At 37.0% G+C, this 18,566-nt stretch overlaps 2 long non-coding RNA genes across 5 annotated transcripts; both read right to left on the bottom strand.

Annotated features, from left to right (window-relative positions):
• On the bottom strand, window positions 465–2,026 carry LOC104747496. Its single transcript, XR_761172.2, has 4 exons — window positions 1,509–2,026; window positions 1,265–1,357; window positions 1,046–1,174; window positions 465–968 (listed from the first exon to the last, which is right to left on the bottom strand). It is a non-coding gene; the product is annotated as an uncharacterized LOC104747496 (long non-coding RNA).
• LOC104747495 lies at window positions 6,453–15,659 on the bottom strand. 4 transcript variants are annotated; one of them, XR_002035525.1, is made up of 7 exons: window positions 9,141–15,659; window positions 8,945–9,012; window positions 8,519–8,641; window positions 7,717–8,338; window positions 7,441–7,625; window positions 7,157–7,365; window positions 6,453–7,065 (listed from the first exon to the last, which is right to left on the bottom strand). It is a non-coding gene; the product is annotated as an uncharacterized LOC104747495 (long non-coding RNA). The 4 variants fall into 4 exon arrangements; XR_002035524.1 differs by having other exon boundaries at window positions 7,157–7,625; window positions 7,717–7,941; window positions 8,048–8,338; XR_761168.2 differs by having other exon boundaries at window positions 7,157–7,625.

Genomic DNA, 18,566 nt, shown 5'->3' with positions numbered 1-18,566 from the left:
GTGGGTTAATAATAGACTGAATTTTAATATATATCATATATATATATGTTATATACTTTGGTTTCATGAATATTCTAACAATAATTTATATTTCTTATTATATTTAATATATATTTTTGAACAATAGTTATAAATTTTTATTCTTTATCATTTTTTAAAAAGAGAGAAATTTAGATGAATAAATACTTTTAAATCGTGATAGAACAAAAGAAAATCTTTTACCAAGAAAAAAAAAACAGAAAACCATCAGTTTAATATTTTGTCTCGCATCGAGGAAGTATAGAAAAAAGTACATTACTCCTTCTTTATACTATTCCCTCCGTTCTAGTTTAACTATCGTTTAAGGTTTTTGCAAACAGATTAAGGAAACTATTAAATTTTATGTTTTGCCCTTCATTAATATATTTTATAATTTATCAAAATATGTGCTCATTTTCTCAATACTTGCAGTAATCATAAAAAAAAAAAAAACAGAGACATTCACTTTTGTGCTGAGATCAAATGTAATCTCAGACCATTGATCTGATAGATAACAAATATCTTCTACAACTCCTAAAACCACTCTTAACCTTCTTCTACATGACATAGCCGATGAAGAACTTAACCAAGTCCACTCTGTAACCAAAGCTCACACGTTTCTGCTATTACACCAACCCAAAACTCTTACCAAGTTCTTGTGAACTTGTAACTTCGCCGGCAAGTTCTTGGAAAGTAATCAGGTCTCTTGATACATAACAAACCAAAGCAAAAACAGAGCAATATCACCAGACCAAAAATTTCATCTTTTATGCTTGACATTGGGAAGAACACCGGATTATGATGACACTTGCAGACAAACTACTATGCTAGTAACTGCACCTCTTCCTCATCCTCAAAACCTCACCGATGCTTGTTGGCTTTCTTCTAATCCCACCAGTTTCTTTAGGTGTTTATGCGAAGCATCCCATTTTTTACAGAGCTTAAGAAATCTACAAAGCCAAGAACAATCTAAAAGTGTAAGTGCTAAATTTTGAGACATGTAGAAACAGAGAGAGCCAGAAGAAACCTGTGGATGGTGACATAAAGCCTCATAAGCTCTTTCATCTGAGGCCTACCATATCCCAGCATGTGTGAAAAGTTTGCAGCATAACCAAAAGAATCATCTAATGGAATGATGCTACCATCCTAGTACATCCTGCAATGTTAATTCATGAAACTACAGGCCACAAAAACACAAAGCAAAGACTTAAAGGTTTAACAAGACTATACGGGAAAGAATACTTACCTGAAAGTTGTGAATCATAAAGGAGATAATTTGTCGGTAGTGAACAACAAAACACACATCATCAGAAGTAGATTGTATCTTCCCCAAGTGCCACTGCCAATTAGCAACCCGACACCAAACACAAAGTTGCTGGTATAAAAATATATTCTTTAAAACAATAACGAACCAATACAACAAGTTCAAGGTGTGATCAATGCCTAAATGATGAATGAAGAAAGACAAATTAAAGAAGCAATCAATTTACCTCTCGGAAGAAATGGATATAAAATCAATAGAACCCATACCAAGAGTGGTGTTCTCCACCCACTTGAACCTGTCCATGTTCTGATTTCAGATTCTTCAAACAAACAGTCATGAAATTGGACAATAATTAAAAAAAAAAACTGTAATTGTAAGAAAACCCTAAAACCCTCTGTAATTTGTTCATGACTACCAGTTTTTTCTCGATTCAAAACCTAATCGCACGCTACACACCAAATCCAACCATAAATCCATGTCAATTTCAACAATCCGACTTCAGTACAACAATCGCTCTCTGTCTCTCTCGCTCTGTGATTCTCTGGAGATGTTTTCGAGGTTAGAGATTTGAGGAAGCGATGAGGAAGAAGAAGAAGAAGAAGAAGGCGAGAGAGAGACTTTAATTACGGTTTTGAGATGAATCGGCGATTGATTCGCCGTTTACATCGAGAGAGAAGATAGAGATCGCGGAAGAAGAAAGAAAGAAGTGGTAAAATATTTTTCTTTTATGTTTATTCTACAACGAACCAAAAACTGCCACGTATCGTTGCTTATGGGGTGCTTCAATTCCTTATTTGAGTAAAGATTTCTCAGATTAATAGATCATATTTTAGATATTTTATTTATTTTTTGGGCCTAAAATACATGAGTAGTATCCCCAGTGGCCATGCTCTTACTGACTTAATTCGTTAACAATTTAATGTTGGGTTTGACTCGGACCGTCGGTTTAACCACCCAGTTAGCCAATTCAACCGGCCGATTCTGTCTGGGTTTCAAAACATTGGTTTTTTTTCTGTTGTACAAAGTCCATGCATCTCAACCTGCATTGAGTGGCGGATTATGGTAAAAAATTATATGGGGCACAAATCATAATTAACTAAAGACTTTTTTTTTACAATAAAAACACTTGAGAAAAATAATAAAATTAAGAACAATTCTAGATTAGAGGTATCAAACCCTTCACCAATGACATAATATGGGGGATTTTTTCCAATTGAACTAAGAGTTTGTTGTATGGAAACTCTTTTTGAGGTTCGTTTTCTGTTTCCGAAACGTTTCGGAAATGGAAACTCGTGGAAACACGGAAACAAGGAGGCACATAAACACAATTCTTATAAATTTTTATTTAGAAACACGATGGAAACTTCATTTCCGTTTTGGAAACACGATGGAAACTTCATTTCCATTTTGGAAACACGACGAAAATTTTTTTTTAGTTTGAAGCTTAATAAATAAATAACTTGAAAATATAAAAATTCATTATAGATATAGATATATGATATTATTAGAGTTTTAATTCAACTATTTAATATTTATATATATCTGTATATATATAATAAAACACCAAACATAAAACTATATCAAAAGGCTTCAAACAAATATATATATATATACATATGTTTCCAAAACGTTTCAATTTTCTAATTTTAGAAAAAAATCGTTTTCTGTTTTCGAAACATTTTGCTTCCACGTATCTGTTTCTGTTTCTATGCAACCTAAACTAAGACCATGAACATTGGTGATATCTCAGAAAGATTCTTATCAATTAAATAACAGTAAATAATAATAAAAGAGGAGAGAGAATGAGAAAATGTGAGAAACGATAATCATTTGAGAAATCTTTAGAAACGATTCTCAACCGCTGGTAAATTATTAATGGCTAAACTTCTTTTTATGATTTAATTTTTAAATAAATGATAATATTATACTCCCTCCGTTTCAAAATATAAGATATCTTGAGTAAATTACGCATATTAAGAAATGACTACTTTAAAAAAGTTCAACCAATTATAATCAATACTGCATAATAGAAAGTATTTAACTATTCTAAAAGTTGCATAGAAACTTGAAAACATCTTATATAATGAAACAAACAAATTCTTTAAAACATCTTATATTATGAAATAGAGGGAATATTAAAACTACTAAAATAATATATATTGAGAGACTTTCATACAGACTTTCATATATTAAGTGAAATTATTGTAAAACCACTCATTTGAACTGTTTTAATAAATGAGCGTCGGACACATGCCCTACCTAGATCCGCCCCTGCATGCATTTGCCATTTCTTGGCATTTCAAAACAATAAAATACTATCTTGATATCACTCACATATTCACCATCACGTCTATAAATTAGGTACACTGTTTTTTTAGAAAAACATTTTGTAAAAATGATATGAAAAACCCTTTAAGAACGTTTCTATTATTATAAGATCATTTAGCAAAAAAAAAATAAAACGAATCTCTTACTAAATCTCAATTAAAATTTGTAACACTCGGCCGTTATGAGACTTGTTAAGATACTGGGAAGAAAAAAACCAATGAGAGTTTGATCAACATCCACCTTGTTTGCTCACATTCTCCGATGAAAACTACTGAGATAATGTGATACTCAGATCTTTCCAAAATAATATCTCCATTTTTTTTATATGACGTTTAAGTTTTGTTACACATATTTAAAAACCTATTAAAAATTTATATTATGTCCATTTTTTTTTTGTCAATACGCAAAGAGCAGGTATTCAACTTGATAATTTAGAAAATTCTAAAGTATTTTTAAAATCATTTTTTATTCAATTAATGATTCTAAAAAGTCATTTAAAATCTTATGTTATTCAATTTGAAATTTATATAAAATCAATTTAAATAATCTAAATCTTTTGTTATTCACTCATGGATTTATAAAATTTAATTGAAATTTAGTATTATTCAAAATATCACATTTTTTTTTTAAATACCACTTTGAATGATTCTACAAGACTTTTTTTTGTTTGTTAGTTGACAAATATGAGTAACAAAGTCTTACCTTTTGAGGTAGAATTTTAAAAGATTTCATATTATAAAAAGAGTCAATAAAAGATCAACTCCGACGACAGCTCTAATCTCTGCTGATCAGCAGCCACCTTCTCCACCGGTGAAACTGAAGCTTCATTTCTTCCTGTGAATCAAACCCCCACCATCTCTGTTTGGTAAGCTCTCTCTCTCTTCTCCCTCTTAATTTGAATCTCAAGGTTCAATCTCAACTAGATTATCTCAGCTCATTTTGTTTTTCAGTACTGCAATTTGTTTTCATTCTTTCTGTTGCTGGTTTTTTGTTCTTGTCTAGAGAAAGGTTTGCTTCTCTTTCTCTCTCTATGTTTACTCTGTTTTTGTTATTTTCTAGAGTGAACAAACAAGAACTCGTTTTACTCTAAAAAATCTATATTGAATGTCGGATCACTTCCTTGTTGACCAAGCCCAACTTCCTTGTTTATTTCTTCCTTCTTCTCTTCATGTGTCGTTGACCCTTTTCTTCCTTTTGCTCATCTTCTTCACTTACCTTCTTCCTCTGTTCATCATCTCACTTGAAGTTTCTTTTTCTTTTATTGCTGGATTTAATTAATCAAGAACTCAAATCTCAACAATCAAATATGTTATTAGATGGGTCATCTTGACCAGATTTAGACTGTGTGGTGGTGGCGATAAAGTTAGGTCTTCATCTCCTGCAGTTTCAAAAATATTTTGGCATAAAATTTTCTTTTTTTTGTGTTGTAAAAGATTTTAAAATCACCCAAAGAATCTCGTAGAGTCACATTCTATTTTTTTGTTTTTAAATCAAAAATCTCTAAACAATATCAAATCTCCTAAATTTTTCAAAATTCTAAAATATTAAAATCCTACCAAACCCTTAAAATATCAAGTTGAATACCCCTAAAATAATTCTATATGTGAACGATGATGGGTTTTCTATAGGAACACATTATCATCTGTTACTTAACTTTTCAATTATTTCATGTATTTTTACTATAAAATTTCTTAATTACCTTTTTAATTGAAAAATAAATACCAAAAATGGAGGTTGAAAAGATTCTATTAAAATTATTAAAAGAACTAGCTGGTGAGCTCTCGCGATATCAAGGGGGAACTCATATTAATAAAATATTTATTGCAAAATTTCTTTAATATATATATTTATTAAGTTAATTAATAATAATTAAAATATATAACTTTTAAAAACATTTCTTATATATTAATTGAGAAATATTTTTAAATCTAACTTTATTTTACATGTGATTAATGGATATTTCATGTTGACCTGTCGTTTTCAATGAACTTTTAATTCCATTTAATTAGTGGGTTATCTTTTGACAATAATATCAACAGATTTTGCCATTGGTGTAACTTACACATATCTCACTTAGTTATTTTGAAAAAAATTATAATTAAAATATACAAATGAGAGATACAAATCTTTACGATTAAATAAATAATGATTAGTGCTATAAAAATATGATATGTAGTTACATTTTAAAAATTATTTTTAATGTAATAAAATCCACATATTTTATTTAGTTCTCTTTTCTATTTCAATATATGAAAACCCGTTCCACGAACCCCACTAGCCCCCTGCTAGCTGCCCCAACAGACCGTCCGTAGACCCAGATAGCCTCCCGCTAGTCGTCCCAACGGACCCCAAGCTGGCTCTGCAGGGCATCGATCCTAACCCATCACCGTGGACAAGAACTATTCATCCAAATCCACCAGTAGGTTATTGGTGTGGCAGGCGTTCCTCGAACCCTGGTCCCCATCCTTTAACAATCTTTCCACAAGACAAGTTGCCACCAATTGAATTTTTATATGACAACCCGTCCCGCGGACTCCACTAGCCCCCCGCTAGCTGCCCTAACGGACCGTCCGTGGACCATGCTAGCCCACTGCTAGTCGTCCTAACAGATCCCAAGCTGGCCCTGCAGGGCATCGATCCTAACCCATCACTGTGGATATCCGAATCCATCAGTAGGTTATTGGTACGCCAGGCGTTCCTCGAACCATGGTCCTCACCCTTTAACAACCTTCCCACAGGACAAACTGTCACTAATTTATTCAATAATACTTATTATATTAATTTTCAAACCCATGCAATACGTGAAGCATTACCTAATTCGAATGTGTTTGAATAATTTTATTCTCTTCTTTAGTGTCAGTTTCTTAAAGGGAGAAAAAACAAGAGCATGCAATGTAATCTTCAACTCTCCTGAAGATGCAGAAGCGGCAATGAAACTAAATGGTAATTTGATTAAAGCTCAGATAGATGAACAACATCATGTTTTTGTCAACCATTTGAGGAAGGAGTTTAGAATTTTTTGTGCTTTTGGGTCTTGTCTCTATAGTTCTTGTCTCTATAGTTTTGTTGCTTAAATAATAAGCAACAAAAACGTCTAGAAGGTGAGGCATAGAGAAGTATACGACTTCTCTCCCAGGCCCAATTTCCAAGGCAACTAAAGTAGCAACACACTTTCAAAAAATTAGATCTCACCTACTCCAAACTACTAAAAGCGGCAATAACTAATGGTCTATCAACCCATGTGAAAAAACTCAGCGGACTATAGCAAGCTCCGACGAGGATCTATTCACTGGAACAAGCTTGGTCTACCGCTCTTTACCCACCGTATTGCATCCCGGAAGGAGTGAACTATCCACCGTACGGAATGTGTCTCTCTCTCTTCTTTTATCCCTCCTCGGTAATGAAAAACCATGAAACTGTGTAACCCTTTGTAAAACTTTTGAAACATGTGTAACCTGTTCACAACCGTAAGCCTAGTCAGCGCATTTACCGAATCCTTAACCCGTGCATCCTAAGCCCTGAACCATGGAAAAAAGAATATCTTACCACCTCAAAGGAAAAGTTGTGGATGCTGGAAACACTCCTCCTCCTCATAGAAGAATCCGAGCCCCAGAATTAGATACCTTAGCTCTGATTGAGGAGAACTCTCTTACACTCATGGGCCGCCTAACCAACCCCTCTGCTCAAAGACTCTGGTCTCTATTCCCTTTCCTTGCTAACCGATAGGACCTCAAGGGAAAGCGACTTAAGCAAATCTAGGAAGAGGCTGCATCTAGTTCAGATTTGACTATGAAGAGGACATCCATAAAGTTCTATAGAACAGACTATACCATTATGATTACTGGATAGTGATACTTCATATATGGGAGCCGGTGGTTTCTTGCCACATTCCCGTCTGTTATTCCCTTCTATATTGAAGTTCAAGGCCTCCCAAAGCACTACTGAGAACCAAAAATGATGCAAGCTATTGATGAAGAACTCAGAGAAATGGAAGACATGGAGATAACAAATGTATCTGCAAAGATAAGAGGAAAGATATAAGGGTTAAACCCCATTGTTAAGGAGACAATAATGTAATTCCCAAATGGAGATGAAGCTTTGATTACCCTTGATTACAAAAACATAAGAATCATTGCTTACTGCTTTAGGCTCACCCACGAATTGAAAAACAACCCAGAACTAGCTGCAAAGAGTGAAATCCCAGTTCGTTTCACGATCTCAAGCATCAGATACCCGAGAGGTGTCTAGAAACTATTACACACCCCAAGACAACTTCATGGCACCCAAGACTACTCTAGTTTGTGCTGATTTCCAAAGAGAACCATCCGGATCTTGCATAGCACAAAAAGGATGGTCAGATCATGAATTAAGTTGAAGATCATACTCGTCGGAGGGCCAGAATAATGTGACCATTCGCTCAAGCCACATGAGACAAACCTATAGATCCCATCTTTACCAAGGCAGATCTTCACAGCGTGGATATTCCTCTTCCCATCATTACCCTAGAGAGGATGGAACATCACAAAACCCAAGGATGCAGTGGAGAGAGAAATAACTCCATCATCATATCACCACTTGGAAGCATAAGACTTCTCAAGGCCCAGACGGCCACCATTAGAAAGATTGGGGATAAACCCTAACCCCCTACTCCACCACCACCTCCACCAAGCGTGGAGTTAAGATAGAGGATGGTCAATGATGAGTTGACCTCTCCTCCACCAAGTGTACCTTCAAAAGAAAAAGTCATGAATGAACTGAGAAAAGTCACAATCCAATACTTAATAGTTGATGATCCTATTGAATGTGCAGCTAGAAAACAAAGAGTCATACAAGGAGAAGCAAAGAATCTAATGGCCACGACAATAGATAGAATAATCCAAAATGCAACCACAACTCTTACAAACTTACGAATTCTGAACCATTCTCCGACTGCAGAAATCCGAGACTTCAAAACCATTGGCTGTGACCAAAATCTCCAAGCCCCTTAGAAAGTCACAAAGAGAGGAAGGGGAAGACCCCCAAAAGCGAAATCTGCAACCAAGTCAACACTGTAACTAATAGGAGCAGAAAACCAAAAAAGGAATCTAACTAATGGCTCCCAAAAAAAATCAACCAATGCAAAGCTAAACCATCAAAAAGGATAAAACCAAGCTGGCACAAGTAAACAAAAATCTGTAAAGGAGAGGTTGTCGCTTCAAACAGAAACGTCTAATGGAGCCTCTATGATCTCTAGCACTGAGGAAATTTCCTTTCATGGAGAGGAAAAAAAATGATGACATAGTTTTATGTCGCTTAGACAGAGCTATATCAAATAGAGCTTGGGCAGAAGCTTACCCATCTAGCCAACTGACTATCTTCGCTTTGAACGATCCGATCACAGACCCATCCTCACACACTTTGACCTATCACAGAAAAAGAAAAAAGGTGTGTTTAGGTACGACAGGCGGCTAAAAGATAATGATGAGGTTAAAGATCTGATCCATAAGGCTTGGATGACAGATAAGCTTGAAAAAGTGGAAGAAAAACTTACTAGATGTCACTGTGAAATCATCCAATAGACAAGAGAAAAACACCAAAATAGCCAAAAGGAGATAGAACTATACATAGCAAAACTGGAAGAAGCTATGATCAGTCAGAAGGCAAACTCAGAGCTGATCTCCAAGCTAAATATGAGTCTCCTGAAGGCATACAAAACGGAAGAGGAAGCAAAGAAGTAAACAAATGTGGTTAGCATTGGGAGGTAAAAACTCATGTATTTTCATGCTACCACTAGGGGCAACTATGTAATAAACAAGTTTTTAGTAATTTAAGATGAAAATGGAGCACTTATATTCAAAGAAGAGCAAATAAGTAGAGTCATTACTGATTATTTTGAGAAGCTGTTCACCTCTTGAGAAGAAGATAGAGCTGCCAAGATTGAAGAAGCCATTAAGCCCTCCATTTCAACATAAATGAATCAAATTCTCATCTCAATACCATCACCAGATGAAATATAAAAAGCATATTTTTTAATTCACGCAGAAAAAGCTCCTAGCCCAGATGGATTTTCAGCAAGCTTTTTCCTGTCAAATTTGGAGACGGTAGGCCCCAACATTATCATGGAAGTGCAAAGATTCTTTATCTTAGGAAATATGTTTGAAAATACCAATCAAACTCATGTCAGGCTCATTCTCAAGATCCAAAGTCCACAGAAAAGGGTAGACTACAGACCCATAGCGCTCTGCACTGTGTTCTACAAGATCATCTCCAAGGTATTAACAAAGAGACTGCAACCTCTCCTGCAACATATCATTTCAGAGAATTAGTCATCTTTTGTGCCAAAAAGGGTAATCACAAATAATGTATTAATCACACATGAAGTACTACATTACCTCAATAACTCTGGAGCAAAAAAGAGATGCTATAGCGCGGTTAAAACCGACATGAGTAAAGCGTACGACTGCATATAATGGAACTTCACAAGGCTGGTGATGGAGAGAATGGGGTTCCACCAAAATTGGGTCAACTGGATCATGATATGCATCACCTTTGTATCATATTCATATCTCCTAACTGGCTCCACCCAAGGAAAAGTGAACCCACAGAGAGGAATTCGCAAAGGGGACCCTCTGTCACCACACATTTTCATGCTCTTCAATGAAGTATTATCTGGTCTATGTAGAAAACTTGAGATTAGGCTGCAAAGACATAAAGTATCCAAAGCCGGTCCCCGAGTAAACCATCTCCTTTTTTGTAGATGATATAATATTTTTTTGTCGATCTGATTAGCAAAGTTGTGAGGAATTAATGAAAATCCTACAAAAATATTAGGCCAAATGATAAACAAAGCCAACTCGGCTGTCAATTTCTCAGCCAAAATAGGAGAGAACACAACAATCTTAGCGAAACATATCCTAGGCATCCAACAAGTTGGAGGACTAGGAAAATACCTAGGTTTACCTGAATATTTTGGAAGAAAGAAAAAGGATATGTTTAACAGCATCATCGACAAAATCAAGCAACACTCACTAAGCTGGTCCACTAGGTTCCTTTCCACTGCTAGAAAAATCACCATGCTTAAACCAATGTTATCTGCAATGCCAACCCACACGATGTCTTGTTTCAAACTGCCAGGATCACTTTGCAAAAGAATACAATCTGTCTTGACTCGCTTCTAGTGGGACTCAGCAACTGGTAAGAGGAAGATGTATTGGATCTCTTGGAATAAAATGACAAAAATCTAAAAGGAAAGGAGGATTAGGCTTCAGAGATGTAGCTACCTTTAATGATGCACTCCTGGCCAAGATATGCTGGAGAATCCTCGCCAAACCAACCTATCTACTGGGGAAATACTGCCAACACAATTCATTTCTAGAGTATATGGTGCCTTCTTCAACATCCCATGGCTGGCGAGGAATAAGCATAGGTCGGGATTTCTTAAAGGTACAAATGGGAAAGTTATAGGCTCTGGAGCCAATACATGGGTAATGAACCATGTTTATCTCTTGTATAATCAACCACACCAATGGGACAAGCCCCAGCTAACTGTCAAGACATGAGGGTGTCTAAGCTTATACGACCCAATACTGCACAATAGGATGAAGAGAAGATCCAAGAAATGCTGCCCTAATACGAGAAACAAATATTGATCCTTAAACCTAGCAAGTTTGGAGTAGAGGATCTTATGTCTGGCTTCCTACTCCCTATGGAAAGTACTCTACCAAATCCGGATATCAATATGCAATTATACAAACAATGGAAAAAATGCATCAAGCAAACCAAACAGATGATTTAAAGTGGGGAAAAGAAATCTGGAATGTCAAATGCCTACCGAGGATATATTTCTTCCTCTGGAAAGCTATGAGAAATGCTCTCCCCACGGGTTAGAATTTTAAAGGGAGAGAAATAAACCCGGAGGTAGTTTCCCCCTTTTGCGGTCATGAGGAAACGAGTGTCCACCTGTTCTTTTTTTATTGTCAATCAAATATTAATTAGAATACGACTCCACGTTTGGTAGCCCAAACCGGAGGAAATGAGTTTACAAAGAAATTTCAGAAATTAACGATCTGAACGACCGAGCTAGACAATCCGCCTTCAGATTCAAGGAGTGAGAAAACTTGGATAAAGAGAAGAAATTGTAACCCCCGTGAACCAAAAAATTGGATTTTTGGGGGTGGATGTCGAGCAACACCAGAGGGTTGTCGGTCAACACCAACAATTTCCTAAGTCCAACAGTTAAGTTTTAATCATCGGTTTGATGTGGTATGGTTTAAAAAACCCTAGGGGTTCGAGTATACAAGTGGTATCTCGACGCCAAGTGAAGGGGAGCCGTCTCCTGTCCTAAAAGGAGAGAAGAGAGTTGTGGATTCTCTCTTTGAAGGGAGGAGAAAGGGGATGGTTTGACAATGGACAGAAAAAGGAAGGAGGTCTTGGTGTGAGGGAGAAGAGGAGATAAATTAGTGGGCTTGAGGGGAGCTTCTTCTTTGTCGTGCATCAAGGATGCTAGAGGAGGATAAGGGAATTCCATCTTCTCCATGTGTGAGGGGAAGGATGGGAGCTTGGTGGTGGATTGGGATAGACAAGGAGGCTCTCTCATGGCTATTATCCAGTTAAGTTGTGTTGTTTAATGTTTAATTGATTAGTGAATAGATGGTTGTGAAGGATTACGGTTTTACGGTGAGAAGGAGCTTTAAGGGAGGCTTGGATCGCGATGTCTTGGTTGGTTTCGTTCGACACCAACACTTGCAGATGGGCTGCGTGGACTGGTTCGAGATGGCTACTTCAGAGCAACGTTTATAGGATGAAACAAAGTCCGATTTGGCTTAAATTTGGTGTGTTTGTGGGAGTTTTTGTAAGGAGAGATTTCTACGCCGGTTGTCTCATTGGAATTATGGGGTTCCGGTGAGATCGTTTCCTGTGGATCTTGTGTGAGGATAGGGAATCCAAGTGTCGTTTCAAAGGTAAGGAAGCCCAGAGATGATGAAAGTCATCTAGAGGAGTAGAGAACGGGAGCCAGTCTTCTTGGGCTTGAATCATCGTGATTAGTTCTGCAGTATCCGTTTAAAAGTTCTGGCAGACGACTCCAGTGGCAATAGTACTCTCCATGGTCCAAAGCAGAGCTTCTAACTCTAAATGAAGCGGGGAAGGACTTTGTCATAGACATTGAGCTCCCAACAATAAATCTGAGCTTCACCATAACAGCACCACCAACCCAAACCTAAATTGGGCTCAAAAACCTTCCAAAATCCATCTACTTGACAACGGGTACCTTGACCCTCGCTCACCGCAGGAACCAAGAAGTTCAATGAATTTAAGGGACCTGAAAAAGTCTCTGGCTGAGACTGCACCTCCTCTAATAATAATTTTTCACTTACAGCCTGACTAATTACGTCAATCGGATCCAACTGCGTGCCTTAGAAATCCTTCTTATTCCTATCCTTCCATAGCGACCATATTATCCATGGTAACTGATGACGGGAATCTGGATCTCATGAAGGAGAAATTCCTCTCCAGTAGATACAATCCAAATTCAAATACACTAACTCATAAAAAAACCCTTCGTAAAACCTGGATCGAAGACAAGTCCCAAATTTGACGCGAGCGTGGGCACTCAAAAAGAGCATGGTTAATTGTCTCACTCGCTGAATCACATCTTTTACACCAGGTGTCACACTGAACACCTCAGTGAGCTAAACGATCTGTCACTGGAAGAGAACCAGATGCAATTTGCTAGAAGAAACGCTTAGGTGGAACTTGGAGTTTTCATGCATGGGCTCTTAAAGCCGTACATGTTGGGCCACACTCGACCTCTACCAACAGCTCCCTTGCCAACCCATATCCTGATTTCACTGAATATCTCCTTGATCTTGAATAATGCCAAATCAATCGATCAAGCTTAAAAGTCTTGCTTATAGCCCTACTTTGTATAAGCAGAATATCTTCCGGATCCATGAACACCTAAAGAATAGGTTAATGCCACTCCTTAATGACCGGATTTATTGGAGGCAAAAGTCTACCCCTACCATTTGCTGGTCGGGGTGATGATCAGGAATCCAAGGGTCTCGCAAAAACGAAATATTACAACCCGATCCCACCATCCACCTTGTAACACGTTCTACTAATCCTTTAGTGGAATAAATGCTCTTCCGACCAAAAGATGGTGAATATGGTTTTTTAGCCATTAAAAGATGCATGTTCCTAAAGTACCGCCCTTGCAGCAGCCTGATAAATAAAGAATTTGAGTATTGAATCAGATGCCAATATTGTTTAGCAAGCATCGCATCATTGAATTTATCCAGAGATCAAAACTCCAAACCACCTTTACTTTTTTCTGTACACGACTTATCCCAAGCCACCCAGTGTAATCCCCGGTCCTTATCACTAAAACTCCACCAAAAGTTTGATATTTCACTTGTTAACTTAGACGTCTAATCTGGTGGAAGTTTAAAACAGGACAATAAATGTATTGGGAGAGCCAAAGCAACTGATTTAATCAAAAATTATTTTCCTCCCTTAGATAAGTATTTTTCTGACCAACCATTCACCCGATTATTCAACCTATCATGAACATAGCTGAAAATCTTATTGTGAGAACCCTCAAGACTTTCAGGATGTCCAAATAGGAGTCCATGCCCCCTTCTTTAGAAATACCAATTACAGTTTTAAGCTGCTCTCTAACTTGGTTTGGTACTTTCTTCCCAAACAGGATAGATGATTTCGCTAGATTCACCTCTTGTCCCAAAGCTTTACCATAATTACCAACGTTATCTATAACTGTCTCACACTCAGCCTCCTCTTCTTTACAAAAAAAGAGAGACTATCATCCGCAAATAACAAATGAAAAATCGAGGGACAATCCCGAGCAAACTTCACACCCGTAACTTTTTCCTCCCTCTCAGCCTTTTTAATATTAGTAATTAAAACCTCCGTAAAAAAATAAACAAATACGGAGAGAGGAGATCTCCTTATCGCAAACCATGTTCTGGAAGAATATAACCCCGAGACTAACCATTTAGAAGTACTTGGTAAGAGACAGGACTGACACACCACATAATCCATGAAATCCATTTACCATCAAGGCCCATCCTGCTCAGGACGACTTCCAAAAATGATCATTCTACACAATCATAAGCTTTGCTCATATCTGTTTTAAAAGCAAGGAGATCCGATTTATACTGCCGATTAGTATTTAGCACATGAATCAATTCCTGTGTAATAATAATATTATCCATAATCAAACATCCTGAAAAAAAAGTCGATTGAGTTTCCAAAATAAGAGAGTGTCCACCTGTTCTTTCAAAATGAGGGACTATCCAACAAGTGTCTGCTCATGCACCATACAAAACGCAGATAGATCCAACATGGATATCAAACCTAAGAATGGGAATTGAAACAATTGGAAAGTATCAGTGCTTATCCCCAACAGGTATTATTGATGGATCTCTCGACGTATGGATCTTGTGTATCATTTGGAAACATTGAAACAAGCTCATTTTTGAGAAGATGACCGCCTTTGCACCGGATGCGATATCCCAAGCGACTGTCCAAGCTAGAGAATGGCATTCAGCCCAAATCTAAACCCCTAGTAGCACAAACCACCAGATCGGGAAGCTACAAAGAAAAGTGAATGCAGATACGATCCAGTGCTTCGCTGATGTCGCTTGGAAAGAGCATTCTTTGATGGCGGGTCTCTGCTGGATCTTTATGGATCCGATTACTAACTCGGAGATCCACAAACAGGACACCACTCTACATGTCGCTTCTTCCCTCGTGTGCAACATGCCTCAGATTTGGGATACCAGAAAAATTACATTTTCTTTAGATTCACAAGCGCTGATAAAAGCAACAAAATCAGAGCTCTAAAATTAGGAGATTTGGTTCAAGTTTGTTCCGCGAGAAAACAACTGAAAAGCCGATTAAATTGCAAAAAATGCTTTAGCTTCTATATATGTGTGTTTGTATTCAGTTACCCTTTTCTCTCTCTCTCGCATGTAATTATGTAGCCACCGAACCGGCAACAACCATACCGGTTGGAAATTAAATGCAATATGTGGTTTTCCACAAAAGAAAATAAAATAATAAGCAACAATTTTTTTTTTTTTTGACCGTTCTCCTCTGTCCTTGTTGCGACTTGTAGACGAACATGGTTTAAATCATTCACCATTAGAAAAAGCTTAACAAAATTATAATTATTTACTTATTTTATGTACTCTTGTGCATCTACGCCACTCGGCTCGCGCGGGTCGTAGATTTACTCGCGAACAACTATTCGAATGGGGAACTTATTGTTTGTAAATTGGTAATATCTTTATAAATCTTTTTTTTGTTAAAATATATCTCAAATAAATAAAATATACTTTCAAATCTTTATTTTAACGTATATTAAATTTTTTCGGCTCATTGACACGTAAAATTTTATCATAATTTTTTTGTTAAGGCTATTAATTTTCCGTGGAAATGAGCATAGTAAATCTTTGGTAGACTATCAACTTCCTGTGCATATATATAACTAGCTATATTAAGTAAGAAAACCAAATCCTCAAATACATGAAACAATATTTTCTGTTTACCACATAAATACTTTGTTTCTACCTGGTTAATATATAAAATGATACATTTCTAATACACACGAACAATATCATGTAAATATTATAAGAACATTATTATAAAAGTATAACTTTTAGAACATTATTTTTGTTACTACTGTAATAGGTAGTAGTAAATTTGTAATAGCTAGTAAACTGATTCTAAGGTATTATACACATAACCAAAATTTCGTTTATCTTGTGTGTTTTCAGATCCGAAATAGTGACTTTTGTCGTATTTTCTGCACTTTCACCGCATTTGTAGCGACCAAGTCTATGTGAGAGAAGCAATTACAATAACAAATACAAGGTATATGATATAGCAATTTCATCAAAATTAGTGACTGTGAAGTGTTGCAGACAAGCTCACTACAAGAAATATCCACATTCATACCATGAAAAAATAGCTCATTTTCCGCTGACAAATTTTAATTTTAATTACTATATAATAGCACTAAAACAATACTAAAGTAGATAAATTACCCAAAGGAAAGCTATAATCATATATTCCACTAAATATTAGAGAAAAAATTAGATTTAAGCGTCATGTTTCAGGTCTAAAAAATTTAAGTGCCAAAAACCTTATTTTCTGTATTATAAAGCATAAAACATAACTTAAAAAAAAAATTCCCCCAAACATATCCCTCGATACCCTAATGGCCTCATCTCCTCCCACAAACCTTGCTGTCTCAGATCTACTCTACCGTCCCCACTGAGTATGCAGTTATCACAACGGGCTGTTGTGGAACAAGGAGCTGCGAGGACACATGACTCTGCATCAAAGGACAAACGAGTGAAGAAAGACAAGGAAGCACAGCTGACATGTCAAGTTGGTGTGTGTCTGAAATAGGGATAAAGCAGAATCAGAAGAGAAGATATTTGGAGAATATCCTTCTCGAGGATTAAGGAAGGCGTGACCTTGGCTAACAAGAAATTGCCATAAATGAAGATTTCAAGATCTTTTAGTTAGGATTGTGTAAGGTCTGATATAATAGACCGAGAGAGTTGAGTTGTAGGTTTTTTCTTAACATTTTGAGAAACCTTTTGTGAGAGATTGTAACTTCAAAGCTGAACAAAGAAAGCTAAGAAGATGAGTGTTGGGATATTCTCTTAGATCTATACTGGTAAGAGTTAGATAGAAAAGAGAAAAGTGCTTAGATTTATTCTTGTAATCATTTACGTGTTTGATAAGAATAAATAGAAAAGTGCTTGCTTGGCGTTTTCCAAGTAGAAGATTGTGGTGTTAACCCTCTATACCTTTTCAATTGGTAGCAGAGCGGACACCTGATAAAAGTCTGTTTTGTCTTTTCAACAAGTGAGATCTTTTGACAAGAGGTATGGAGAAACCACAAGCTTATGTTGCAATATCAAAAGTTCTAAAACTGGATCCAGAGCATTATGGGCATTGGAAGGTGTCGGTCAAACAGGCTATTCAAGGTATCAACATGGAAGCCTAGGTTGCTGTTGAAGATGGCTGGACCGAACCGACGGTGAAAGATGACAAAGGTGAATTGATGCTTAAACCTCGGAAGCAGTGAACTGCAAGAGAAAAGGTTGAGGCTAAGCACAACTCACAAGCCTTGTCGGTGATTTTCAACTCATTGCCGCTAGATCAGTTCAATAATGTCCAGGGATGTGTGTAGTGACCCTCACCAGGAGTAGAAATCTTAAAATGAAAGATCGGAGAAATGGGACGGAAAAGACCTAAGAAAGAAGAAGAAGGGAAATAAAGGTGAATGGCCCAAGGAAGTCCGGAGAAATAATTGTGAGTCGAAGAATGGCCGAGCCAGGACCGAAGTACCGGACGCACGGTCGAGACCCTAAAAATTTACCAAGACGAGAAGGTCGAGGAAAGTTGGTCGAGAAAATGTGTCGAGACTCGAGGGAGTTGCCGAGTACTCGAGAAAATTTTCGAGACTCGAGGGAGATGCCGAGTACTCGAGAAAATTGTCGAGACTCAAGGGAGATGCCGAGTACTCGAGAAAATTGTCGAGACTCGAGGGAGATGCCGAGTACTCGAGAAAATTGTCGAGACTCGAGGGAGATGCTGAGTACTCGAGAAAATTGTCGAGACTCGAGGGAGATGCCGAGTACCCGAGAAAATTGTCGAGAGCCCGAGAAATTTTGCCGATGACCCGAGAAAGAGTGTCGAGATGTCCGAGACGCGTAGTCGAAGGTGCCGGACGAAGGATCGAGTATTTGGGGAGAAAATTCTTTTTCTCAAGATTCTGACCAATGAGAAGTAAGGAAAGTGGGAAGATTCTTTTATTTAAGGTGGAGTTAGTGGACGGATTAAAAAATTAAGGAGATTAAGGNAGAGTCCTACTGGCTGAGAGCTAAGATTAAGCCTTGATTAAGTGACATGCACTAATAAGAAGCTTTACATGCACTAA

Source organism: Camelina sativa, chromosome 15 (assembly GCF_000633955.1).
Source record: "Camelina sativa cultivar DH55 chromosome 15, Cs, whole genome shotgun sequence".
Taxonomy (NCBI): Eukaryota; Viridiplantae; Streptophyta; class Magnoliopsida; order Brassicales; family Brassicaceae; genus Camelina; species Camelina sativa.
Note: the sequence above shows the minus strand (reverse complement) of the source record. Positions and strands in the feature narration are given on the sequence as shown.